Here is a 10521-nt window from a genome sequence, read left to right on the forward strand (position 1 = left end):
TCGCCGTTACCAAGTCTTGCTCTCAATCCCAGATTTTATTAATTGAATTTAAATTCACACTGGCTGCCCGTGGTGGGATTTGAACCTCTATCTGTCTCTGTCTCTCTTATATTCGTTCATGGGACACGGGCGTCGCTGGCTGGGCCCAGCATTTATTGCCCATCCCTCGTCGCCCCTTGGAGTGGCAGTTAAGAGTCAACCACATTGCTGTGTGGCTCTGGAGTCACATGTAGGCCAGACCGGGGTAAGGACGGCAGATTTCCTTCCCAAAAGGGAACCAGATGGGTTTTTCCGACAATCAGTAGATTCTTAATTCCAGATATTTTTTATTGAATTCAAATTCCGCCATCTGCCGTGGCGAGATTCGAACCCGGGTCCCCCCGAACATGACCCTGGATCTCTGGATTACTAACAGCAACAATGCAGTACACCACCATCTCCCCGTATAAAACCCCACGAGGAACAAGTGAGGTAACCGTATATTGTCCAGAGAGCAGAACCCAGTGAGTGCCCCACTTCCAGAAAGAAAAGCTGAAGACATTCCTGTGTGAAATCAAACCGGAAAGACCCGGAATGGAGTTGACCCTACAGTGCGAGTGCAGTCATAACTTGATAAGATACAGGAGCAGAATGAGGCCATTCAGCCCATCGAGTCCACTCCGCCATTCGATCAGGGCTGATATTCTCCTCATCCCCATTTTCCTGCCTTCTCCCCGTAACCCTTCACCCCCCATTCCCAATTAAAAACCTGTCTAACTCCCTCCTCAAATGTACTCTCTGTCCCAGCATCCTCCGCACTTTGGGGGGCAGCGAATTCCACAGATTCACAACCCTTTGGGGGAAGTAGTTTCTCCCCCAACTCTGTTTTAAATTTGCTGCCCCTTATCCTGAGACCTCTCGTCCCAGAATGCCCCACAAGAGGAAGCATCCGCTCCCCGTCTACTTTATCCAAACCTTTTTTAAATTTTTGATTTATTATTGTCACGTGTATTGGGATACAGTGAAAAGTATTGTTTCTTGCGCGCTATACAAAGCATACCGTTCATAGAGTACATAGGGGAGAAGGAAAGGAGAGGGTGCAGAATGTAGTGTTACAGTCATAGCTAGGGTGTAGAGAAAGATCAACTTAATGCGAGGTAGGTCCATTCAAAAGTCTGACGGCAGCAGGGAAGAAGCTCTCTCCAAAACTTCCACATCCTTCTGGTAGTGTGGCGACCACAATTGAACACTATATTCCAAATGTGGCCCAACTAAGATTAGTGACCTGTCAGGATGATAATCCTCTGCTGCTTATTTGACTTGATTTGATTTATTATTGTCACATGTATCGGGATACAGTGAAAAGTATTGTTTCTTGTGCGCTATACAGACAAAGCATACCGTTCATAGAGAAGGAAAGGAGAGAGTGCAGAATGTAGTGTTACAGTCATAGCTAGGGTGTAGAGAAAGATCAACTTAATGCGAGGTAGGTCCATTCAAAAGTCTGACAGCAGCAGGGAAGAAGCTGTTCTTGAGTCGGTCGGGACGTGACCTCAGACTTTTGTATCTTTTTCCCGACGGAAGAAGGTGGAAGAGAGAATGTCCGGGGTGTGTGGGGTGTCCTTGATTATGCCGGCTGCTTTTCCCCGAGGCAGCGGGAAGTGTAGACAGAGCCAATGGATGGGAGGCTGGTTTGCGTGATGGATTGGGCTACATTCACGATCCTTTTGTAGTTCCTTGCGGTCTCGGGCAGAGCAGGAGCCCAGACCAAGCTGTGATACAACCAGAAAGAATGCTTTCTATGGGGCATCTGTAAAAGTTGGTGAGAGTCGTAGCTGACATGCCGAATTTCCTTAGTCTCCTGAGAAAGTAGAGGTGTTGGTGGGGCTTTCTTAACTATAGTCATAGAGGTTTACAGCATGGAAACAGGCCCTTCGGCCCAACTTGTCCATGCCGGCCTTTTTTTTAAACCACTAAGCTAGTCCCAATTGCCCGCATTGGCCCATATCCCTCTACACCTTTCGTACCCACGTAACTGTCTAAACACTTTTAAAAAGACAAAATTGTACCCACCTCTACTATTACCTCTGGCAGCTCGTTCCAGACACTCACCACCCTCTGCGTGAAAAAATTGCCCCTCTGGACCCCTTTGTATCTCTCCACTCTCACCTTAAACCTATGCCCTCTAGTTTTAGACTCCCCCTACCTTTGGGAAAAGATATTGACTATCTAGCTGATCTATGCCCCTCATTATTTTATAGACCTCTATAAGATCACCCCTCAGCCTCCTACGCTCCAGGGAACATAGTCCCAGTCTATCCAGCCTCTCCTTATATCTCAATCCATCAAGTCCCAGTAGCATCCTAGTAAATCTTTCCTGCACTCTTTCTCGTTTAACAATATCCTTTCTACGATAGGGTGACCAGAACTGTACACAGTGCTCCTTCCTAAAGATGGCTTTAAGTGAATAATTAACAACTTATTTTATTCAACCAACCGGGAACTTTAACTAAACCAGTAACAATTTTAATTAAAGGATGGTTCGACTGAAATGCTGTTCAAATAAAGATAAGGATTATTTAGTACCAAAACAGTAATAACAGAATCTTAGTCACCCTCAAAGAAACTTGATACAACCAGGTCTGGTGGCTTGGAAAAGATTTGGAGGTTCTTCTGTAGTTGTCCGCTGTCTGTAAGCGCTGTCCGATTGGGTACTTTTCGCTGGTTGAATTGTGAGTTCTCTTAAGGCATATCTGAAGCTGGAGTGTCGGTGTGGGCCATTTGAGTAACCAGTCACAGCATTCTGATTCTCGGATTTGAGTGATTATTGCGGTTAGGAAGTTTAGTTCAATTTCTAAAATAGATTTCACTCGGTATTTCTTCCCACGGTAGCCTCTCGATCAGGGCGAGGGTTAGATAGGAGCAGACAGCGATAGGACACAGCGTCAGGACAGGTCCTCGGCCATACCGCTGAGCAGGGAAGGAGAGATTTGAAGATTCGCTTCCCCATTGCAATGGGTGAAGGTTCAGGTAAACAGCAGCAGGATCAGCGAGAGTGTGTGAGCCACGCGGATGAGTCCAAAGGAACTGAGGCTGGGACTGTGGGATCCGGCTGGGGGCACGAGAGAGGCGGGTTAGTCATTCCGCATTCAGCACCGGCCAGGTAGGATTGCACACAGAGTGGGCCGAGCATCGAAACAGGCCATTCGGCCCCTCTCCTCCAGACCAGCCGCCTTCAGCTTAATATGATTAATAGGGGTGGCTCAGAGGGTTAGCACTACTGCCTCACAGCGCCAGGGTCCCAGGATCAATTCCAGCCTCGGGTCACTGTCTGTGCGGAGTCTGCAATTTCTCCCCGTGTCTGCGTGGGTTTCCTCCGGGTGCTCCGGTTTCCTCCCACAGTCTGAAAGACGTGTAGGTTAGGTGGATTGGCCGTGCTAAATTGCCCCTTAGTGTCCAAAGATGTGCAGGTTAGGTGGATTGGCCATGCTAAATTGCCCCTTAGTGTCCAAAGATGTGTAGGTTAGGTGGATTGGCCATGCTAAATTGCCCCTTAGTGTCCAAAGATGTGTAGGTTAGGTGGATTGGCCATGCTAAATTGCCCCTTAGTGTCCAAAGATGTGCGGGTTAGGTTGATTGGTCATGCTAAATGGCCCTTAGTGTCCAAAGATGTGCAGGTTAGGGGGATTGGCCATGCTAAATTGCCCCTCAGTGTCCAAAGATGTGTAGGTTAGGGGGATTGGCCATGCTAAATTGCCCCTCAGTGTCCAAAGATGTGTAGGTTAGGGGGATTGGCCGTGCTAAATTGCCCCTTAGTGTCCAAAGATGTGTAGGTTAGGTGGATTGGCCGTGCTAAATTGCCCCTTAGTGTCCAAAGATGTGCAAATTAGGTGGATTGGCCATGCTAAATTGCCCCTTAGTGTCAGGGGGACGAGGTAGGGTAAAATGCATGGAGTTATGGAGATTGGGCCTGGGTGGGATTGTGGTCGGTGCAGACTCGATGGGCCGAATGGCCTCCTTCTGCATTCTATACAAAAGTCTGAGGTCACGTACCAACCGACTCAAGAACAGCTTCTTCCCTGCTGCTGTCAGACTTGTGAATGGACCTACCTCGCATTAAGTTGATCTTTCTCTACACCCTAGCTATGACTGTAACACTACATTCTGCACCCTCTCCTTTCCTTCTCTATGAACGGTATGCTTTGTCTGTATAGCGCACAAGAAACAATACTTTTCACTGCATCCCAGTACATGTGACAATACTAAATCAAATCCCTCGCTCCCTCACTCCAATAACAGTATTGTTGAACACTGACACTGCATCAGACTGGCTCCAGATGCAAGCACCCTGACGGAGCTTTTCGGAGACTCAAAACAGGCCAGCAGAGGTCGGGCTTCGACCACTTTCATCGCAAGACAGGTTTTAAGGAGGAGAGAGAAAGAGAGAGAGGCGTCAACCCTTTTTTCCAAAATCCATTCATTCACCCCAGAGACAGCAGAGCGTCCGTTGCAGCCATCTTGATGGGTGTAAATTGAGAGAGGCGGACACTCAGCGAGACCTTGGTGTCCTCGTGCATCAAAGTAAGCGCGCAGGTACAGCAGGCAGTAAAGAAGGCAGATGGTATGTTGGCCTTCATAGCGAGAGGATTTGAGTATCGGGATAGGGATGTTTTGCTGCAATTGTACAGGGCGTTGGTGAGGCCACACCTGGAGTATTGTGTGCAGTTTTGGTCTCCGTATCTGAGGAAGGATGTCCTTGCTATAGAGGGAGCGCAGCGACGGTTTACCAGGCTGATTCCTGGGATGACAAGTCTGTCACACGAGGAGAGACTAAGTCGGTTAGGACGAGGACATGTACCAACCGATTCAAGAACAGCTTCTTCCCTGCTGCCGTCAGACTTTTGAATGGACCTACCTCGCATTGAGTTGATCTTTCTCTACACCCTAGCTATGACTGTAACACTACATTCTGCACCCTCTCATTTCCTTCTCTATGAACGGTATGCTTCGTATAGCGCGCAAGAAACAATACTTTTCACTGTATCCCAATACACGTGACAATAATAAATCAAATCCAGGAAGAACAGCAGCAGAGCCCCAAATACTAAATGGGGAGGGGGAGGGTTGGGGGGGGGGGTGGATACACTTGGAATCCCAAGCATTGCTCAGTGGCTCAGAAGAGAATTTCACAACTCGTGGTACGTGTCCTCAGACTTTTGTATCTTTTTCCCGACGGAAGAAGGTGGAAGAGAGAATGTCCGGGATGTGTGGGGTCCTTGATTATGCTGCTGCTTTTCCCGAGGCAGCGGGAAGTGTAGACAGAGTCAATGGATGGGAGGCTGGGTTTGCGTGATGGGATTGGGCTACATTCCCCATCCTTTTGTAGTTCCTTGTGGTCTTGGGCAGAGCAGGAGCCCATACCAAGCTGTGATACAACCAGAAAGAATGCTTTCTATGGGGCATCTGTAAAAATGGGGCGGAACTTGGGGCAGGAGCAACACTGGTGGAGTTGATTTGGGTCCGATCGAAAAGACCAGAGGTGGAAGAAAGAATTTTATTTTTAAATTCACTCACAGGATGTGGGTGTCGCTGGCCGGGCCCAGCATCTATTCCCCATCCCTAATCGCCCCCTGACAAGGTGGTGGGTGAGCCGCCATCTTGAACCCGCTGCACTCCCCGTGTGGTGTAGGTACACCCACAGTGCTGTTAGGGAGGGAGTTCCAGGATTGTTATTGGACATCAGTCAGTCCCCGTGTGTGGGGTAGGTACACCCACAGTGCTGTTAGGGAGGGAGTTCCGGGATTGTTATTGGATGTCAGTCAGTCCCCGTGTGTGGGGTAGGTACACCCACAGTGCTGTTAGGGAGGGAGTTCCGGGATTGTTATTGGACATCAGTCAGTCCCCGTGTGTGGGGTAGGTACACCCACAGTGCTGTTAGGGAGGGAGTTCCGGGATTCTTATTGGACGTCAGTCAGTCCCCGTGTGTGGGGTAGGTACACCCACAGCGCTGTTAGGGAGGGAGTTCCGGGATTGTTATTGGACGTCAGTCAGTCCCCGTGTGTGGGGTAGGTACACCCACAGCGCTGTTAGGGAGGGAGTTCCAGGATTGTTATTGGACATCAGTCAGTCCCCATGTGGGGTAGGTACACCCACAGCGCTGTTAGGGAGGGTGTTCCAGGATTGTTATTGGACATCAGTCAGTCCCCGTGTGTGGGGTAGGTACACCCACAGTGCTGTTAGGGAGGGAGTTCCGGGATTGTTATTGGACGTCAGTCAGTCCCCGTGTGTGGGGTAGGTACACCCACAGCGCTGTTAGGGAGGGAGTTCCAGGATTGTTATTGGACATCAGTCAGTCCCCGTGTGGGGTAGGTACACCCACAGTGCTGTTAGGGAGGGAGTTCCGGGATTGTTATTGGACGTCAGTCAGTCCCCGTGTGTGGGGTAGGTACACCCACAGCGCTGTTAGGGAGGGAGTTCCAGGATTGTTATTGGACATCAGTCAGTCCCCGTGTGGGGTAGGTACACCCACAGTGCTGTTAGAGAGGGAGTTCCGGGATTGTTATTGGACATCAGTCAGTCCCCGTGTGTGGGGTAGGTACACCCACAGCGCTGTTAGGGAGGGAGTTCCAGGATTGTTATTGGACATCAGTCAGTCCCCGTGTGGGGTAGGTACACCCACAGCGCTGTTAGGGAGGGTGTTCCAGGATTGTTATTGGACATCAGTCAGTCCCCGTGTGTGGGGTAGGTACACCCACAGCGCTGTTAGGGAGGGAGTTCCAGGATTGTTATTGGACATCAGTCAGTCCCCGTGTGGGGTAGGTACACCCACAGTGCTGTTAGGGAGGGTGTTCCAGGATTGTTATTGGACATCAGTCAGTCCCTGTGTGGGGTAGGTGTGGTGAACCATCGTTGGTTCCCACCAGGTAGTGCTGAGCCAGGGTCTGGCCAGTACTATGAGTCTGTATATATGTTACTGTTGGGCTGTTCTACATGTTACTGTTGGGGTTGGGGTTGGGCTGTTCTACATGTTACTGTTGGGGTTAGGGTTGGGCTGTTCTACATGTTACTGTTGGGGTTAGGGTTGGGCTGTTCTACATGTTACTGTTGGGGTTAGGGTTGGGCTGTTCTACATGTTACTGTTGGGGTTAGGGTTGGGCTGTTCTACATGTTACTGTTGGGGTTAGGGTTGGGCTGTTCTACATGTTACTGTTGGGGTTAGGGTTGGGCTGTTCTACATGTTACTGTTGGGGTTAGGGTTGGGCTGTTCTACATGTTACTGTTGGGGTTAGGGTTGGGCTGTTCTACCTGTAATATAGTTATTATGGTACATCCCAGTCGGGCTCCGCCTCCTGGGAGAGGTATAAAGGTCACTGCTCTGTCTGGGACCCCTCAGTCTGGGATCGTGTATTATATATGGTAGCTCTATTGTAGTCGTCAATAAAAGCCTTTATTTCCTCGAGCATCTCAAGCCTCGTGAGTTATATCGCGCATCAGTAGGTACATCCACAGTGCTGTTAGGGAGGGAGTTCCAGGATTGTTATTGGACATCAGTCAGTCCCCGTGTGTGGGGTAGGTACTCCCACAGTGCTGTTAGGGAGGGATTTCCGGGATTGTTATTGGACATCAGTCAGTCCCCGTGTGTGGGGTAGGTACACCCACAGTGCTGTTAGGGAGGGAGTTCCAGGATTGTTATTGGACATCAGTCAGTCCCCGTGTGTGGGGTAGGTACACCCACAGTGCTGTTAGGGAGGGAGTTCCAGGATTGTTATTGGACATCAGTCAGTCCCCGTGTGTGGGGTAGGTACTCCCACAGTGCTGTTAGGGAGGGATTTCCGGGATTGTTATTGGACATCAGTCAGTCCCCGTGTGTGGGGTAGGTACACCCACAGTGCTGTTAGGGAGGGAGTTCCAGGATTGTTATTGGACATCAGTCAGTCCCCGTGTGTGGGGTAGGTACACCCACAGTGCTGTTAGGGAGGGAGTTCCAGGATTGTTATTGGACATCAGTCAGTCCCCGTGTGTGGGGTAGGTACACCCACAGTGCTGTTAGGGAGGGAGTTCCAGGATTGTTATTGGACATCAGTCAGTCCCCGTGTGTGGGGTAGGTACACCCACAGTGCTGTTAGGGAGGGAGTTCCAGGATTGTTATTGGACATCGGTCAGTCCCCGTGTGTGGGGTAGGTACACCCACAGTGCCGTTAGGGAGGGAGTTCCAGGATTGTTATTGGACGTCAGTCAGTCCCGTGTGTGGGGTAGGTACACCCACAGTGCTGTTAGGGAGGGAGTTCCATGATTGTTATTGGACATCAGTCAGTCCCCGTGTGGGTTAGGTACACGCACGGTGCTGTTAGGGAGGGAGTTCCAGGATTATTATTGGACATCAGTCAGTCCCCATGTGTGGGGTAGGTACACCCACAGTGCTGTTAGGGAGGGAGTTCCATGATTGTTATTGGACATCAGTCAGTCCCCGTGTGGGGGGTAGGTACACCCACAGTGCTGTTAGGGAGCGAGTTCCAGGATTGTTATTGGACATCAGTCAGTCCCCATGTGTGGGGTAGGTACACCCACAGTGCTGGTAGGGAGGGAGTTCCAGGATTGTTATTGGACATCAGTCAGTCCCCATGTGTGGGGTAGGTACACCCACAGTGCTGTTAGGGAGGGAGTTCCGGGATTGTTATTGGACATCAGTCAGTCCCCATGTGTGGGGTAGGTACACCCACAGTGCTGGTAGGGAGGGAGTTCCAGGATTGTTATTGGACATCAGTCAGTCCCCATGTGTGGGGTAGGTACACCCACAGTGCTGTTAGGGAGGGAGTTCCGGGATTGTTATTGGACATCAGTCAGTCCCCATGTGTGGGGTAGGTACACCCACAGCGCTGTTAGGGAGGCAGTTCCGGGATTGTTATTGGACATCAGTCAGTCCCCGTGTGTGGGGTAGGTACACCCACAGTGCTGTTAGGGAGGGGGTTCCAGGATTGTTATTGGACATCAGTCAGTCCCCGTGAGTGGGGTAGGTACACCCACAGTGCTGTTAGGGGGGGGGAGTTCCGGGATTTTGACCCCAGCTACAGTGAAGGAACGGCCGCTATATTTCCCAGTCGGGATGGTGAGTGGCTCGGAGGGGGAGCTTGCAGGCGGTGGGTGTTCCCCATGTGTCTGCTGCCCCTCCCCTTGTCCTTCTAGATGGTAGAGGTGGCGGGTTTGGAAGGTGCTGTTGAAGGAGCCTTGGCGAGTCGCTGCGGTGCATCTTGTAGATGGTTCACACGGCTGTGTCGGGGGTGGAGGGAGTGAGTGTTTGTGGTCAGCGTGTCGATCGAGCGGGGCTGCTTTGTCCTGGATGGGGTCGAGCTTCTCGAGTGTTGTTGGGAGCCGCACTCATCCAGGCAAGTGGAGATTGTTGTTGGGAGCCGCACTCATCCAGGCAAGTGGAGATTGTTGTTGGGAGCTGCACTCATCCAGGCAAGTGGAGATTGTTGTTGGGAGCTGCACCCATCCAGGCAAGTGGAGATTGTTGTTGGAGCCGCACTTATCCAGGCAAGTGGAGAGTGTTCCATCACACTCCTGACTTGTGTCCTTGTAGATGGTGGACAGGCTTTGGGGAGTCAGGAGGTGAGTCTGTGCGGACTCTGTGTGTAGACAGAGTCAGTGGTTACCCCCAGGATGTTGATAGTGGGGGTGACTCAGTGATGGTCAGTGGTAACCCCACAGGATGTTGATAGTGGGGAGGATTCAGTTGAATGTCATGGGGCAATGATTACATCCTTTCTTATTAGGAGATGACCATTACCTGGCATTGGTGTGGCGTGAATCTTACTTGTTAGCCCAAGCCTGGATATAAATTTCAATGCATGGCACTAAGTGAGGTGCTCTATCGCCTCTTAACCTGTGCATATTTGCACGATCGCATTGGAAGGGGCACCTCTTCACACTTCTATTTTCATCCACAATTAAACAGACCGCACACAGACCCTCGGAGAGAATAAAATGTGAGTTTACTTGTGTACATTCACTTAACATTGAGTGAAGGTAGTTGGCAATATAACTAACATCTCTCAAAGTGCATTAGTCACCTTGTTAATTCTCGTCTATATTCCAAAGCACATAAATAATTATTATGTAAAAACACTTCCGTATTTACAATCATAATATTTTAATATATAAAATTTTTATATTAAATCTGGGCATATATAATGAGATAAGTTTGTTTTTTTTCCTCTACGGTCGACTCCAGCCCGGAGTGGATTTGCCTGTATGTTGGCAGTTGAAGGTTCTGTTTGACAGTTCCCTCAGGTCACTGACACACAGGCTCCCACAGAGCAGGCGGTGGCCGGGTTGTTAGTGGAATATTACGCAAATGTGAGAGGCAGCTGTGATATGTGTTTCTTCGTCCCCGCCGACTGCCGGGAAGTGGTGAGGGAGGTGGGCCGGTGGGGGGGTTAATATGACCCGTCTGCTGTGGCTGCAAACTTGCAGTGAGGGTTTCAATGTTTCCACTGGGACTGCAGAGGGTGCGATCCCGTGTGTGTGCCCCCTGTGTGTGTG

Source organism: Mustelus asterias, unplaced genomic scaffold (genome assembly GCF_964213995.1).
Source record: "Mustelus asterias unplaced genomic scaffold, sMusAst1.hap1.1 HAP1_SCAFFOLD_2087, whole genome shotgun sequence".
NCBI lineage: Eukaryota > Metazoa > Chordata > Chondrichthyes > Carcharhiniformes > Triakidae > Mustelus > Mustelus asterias.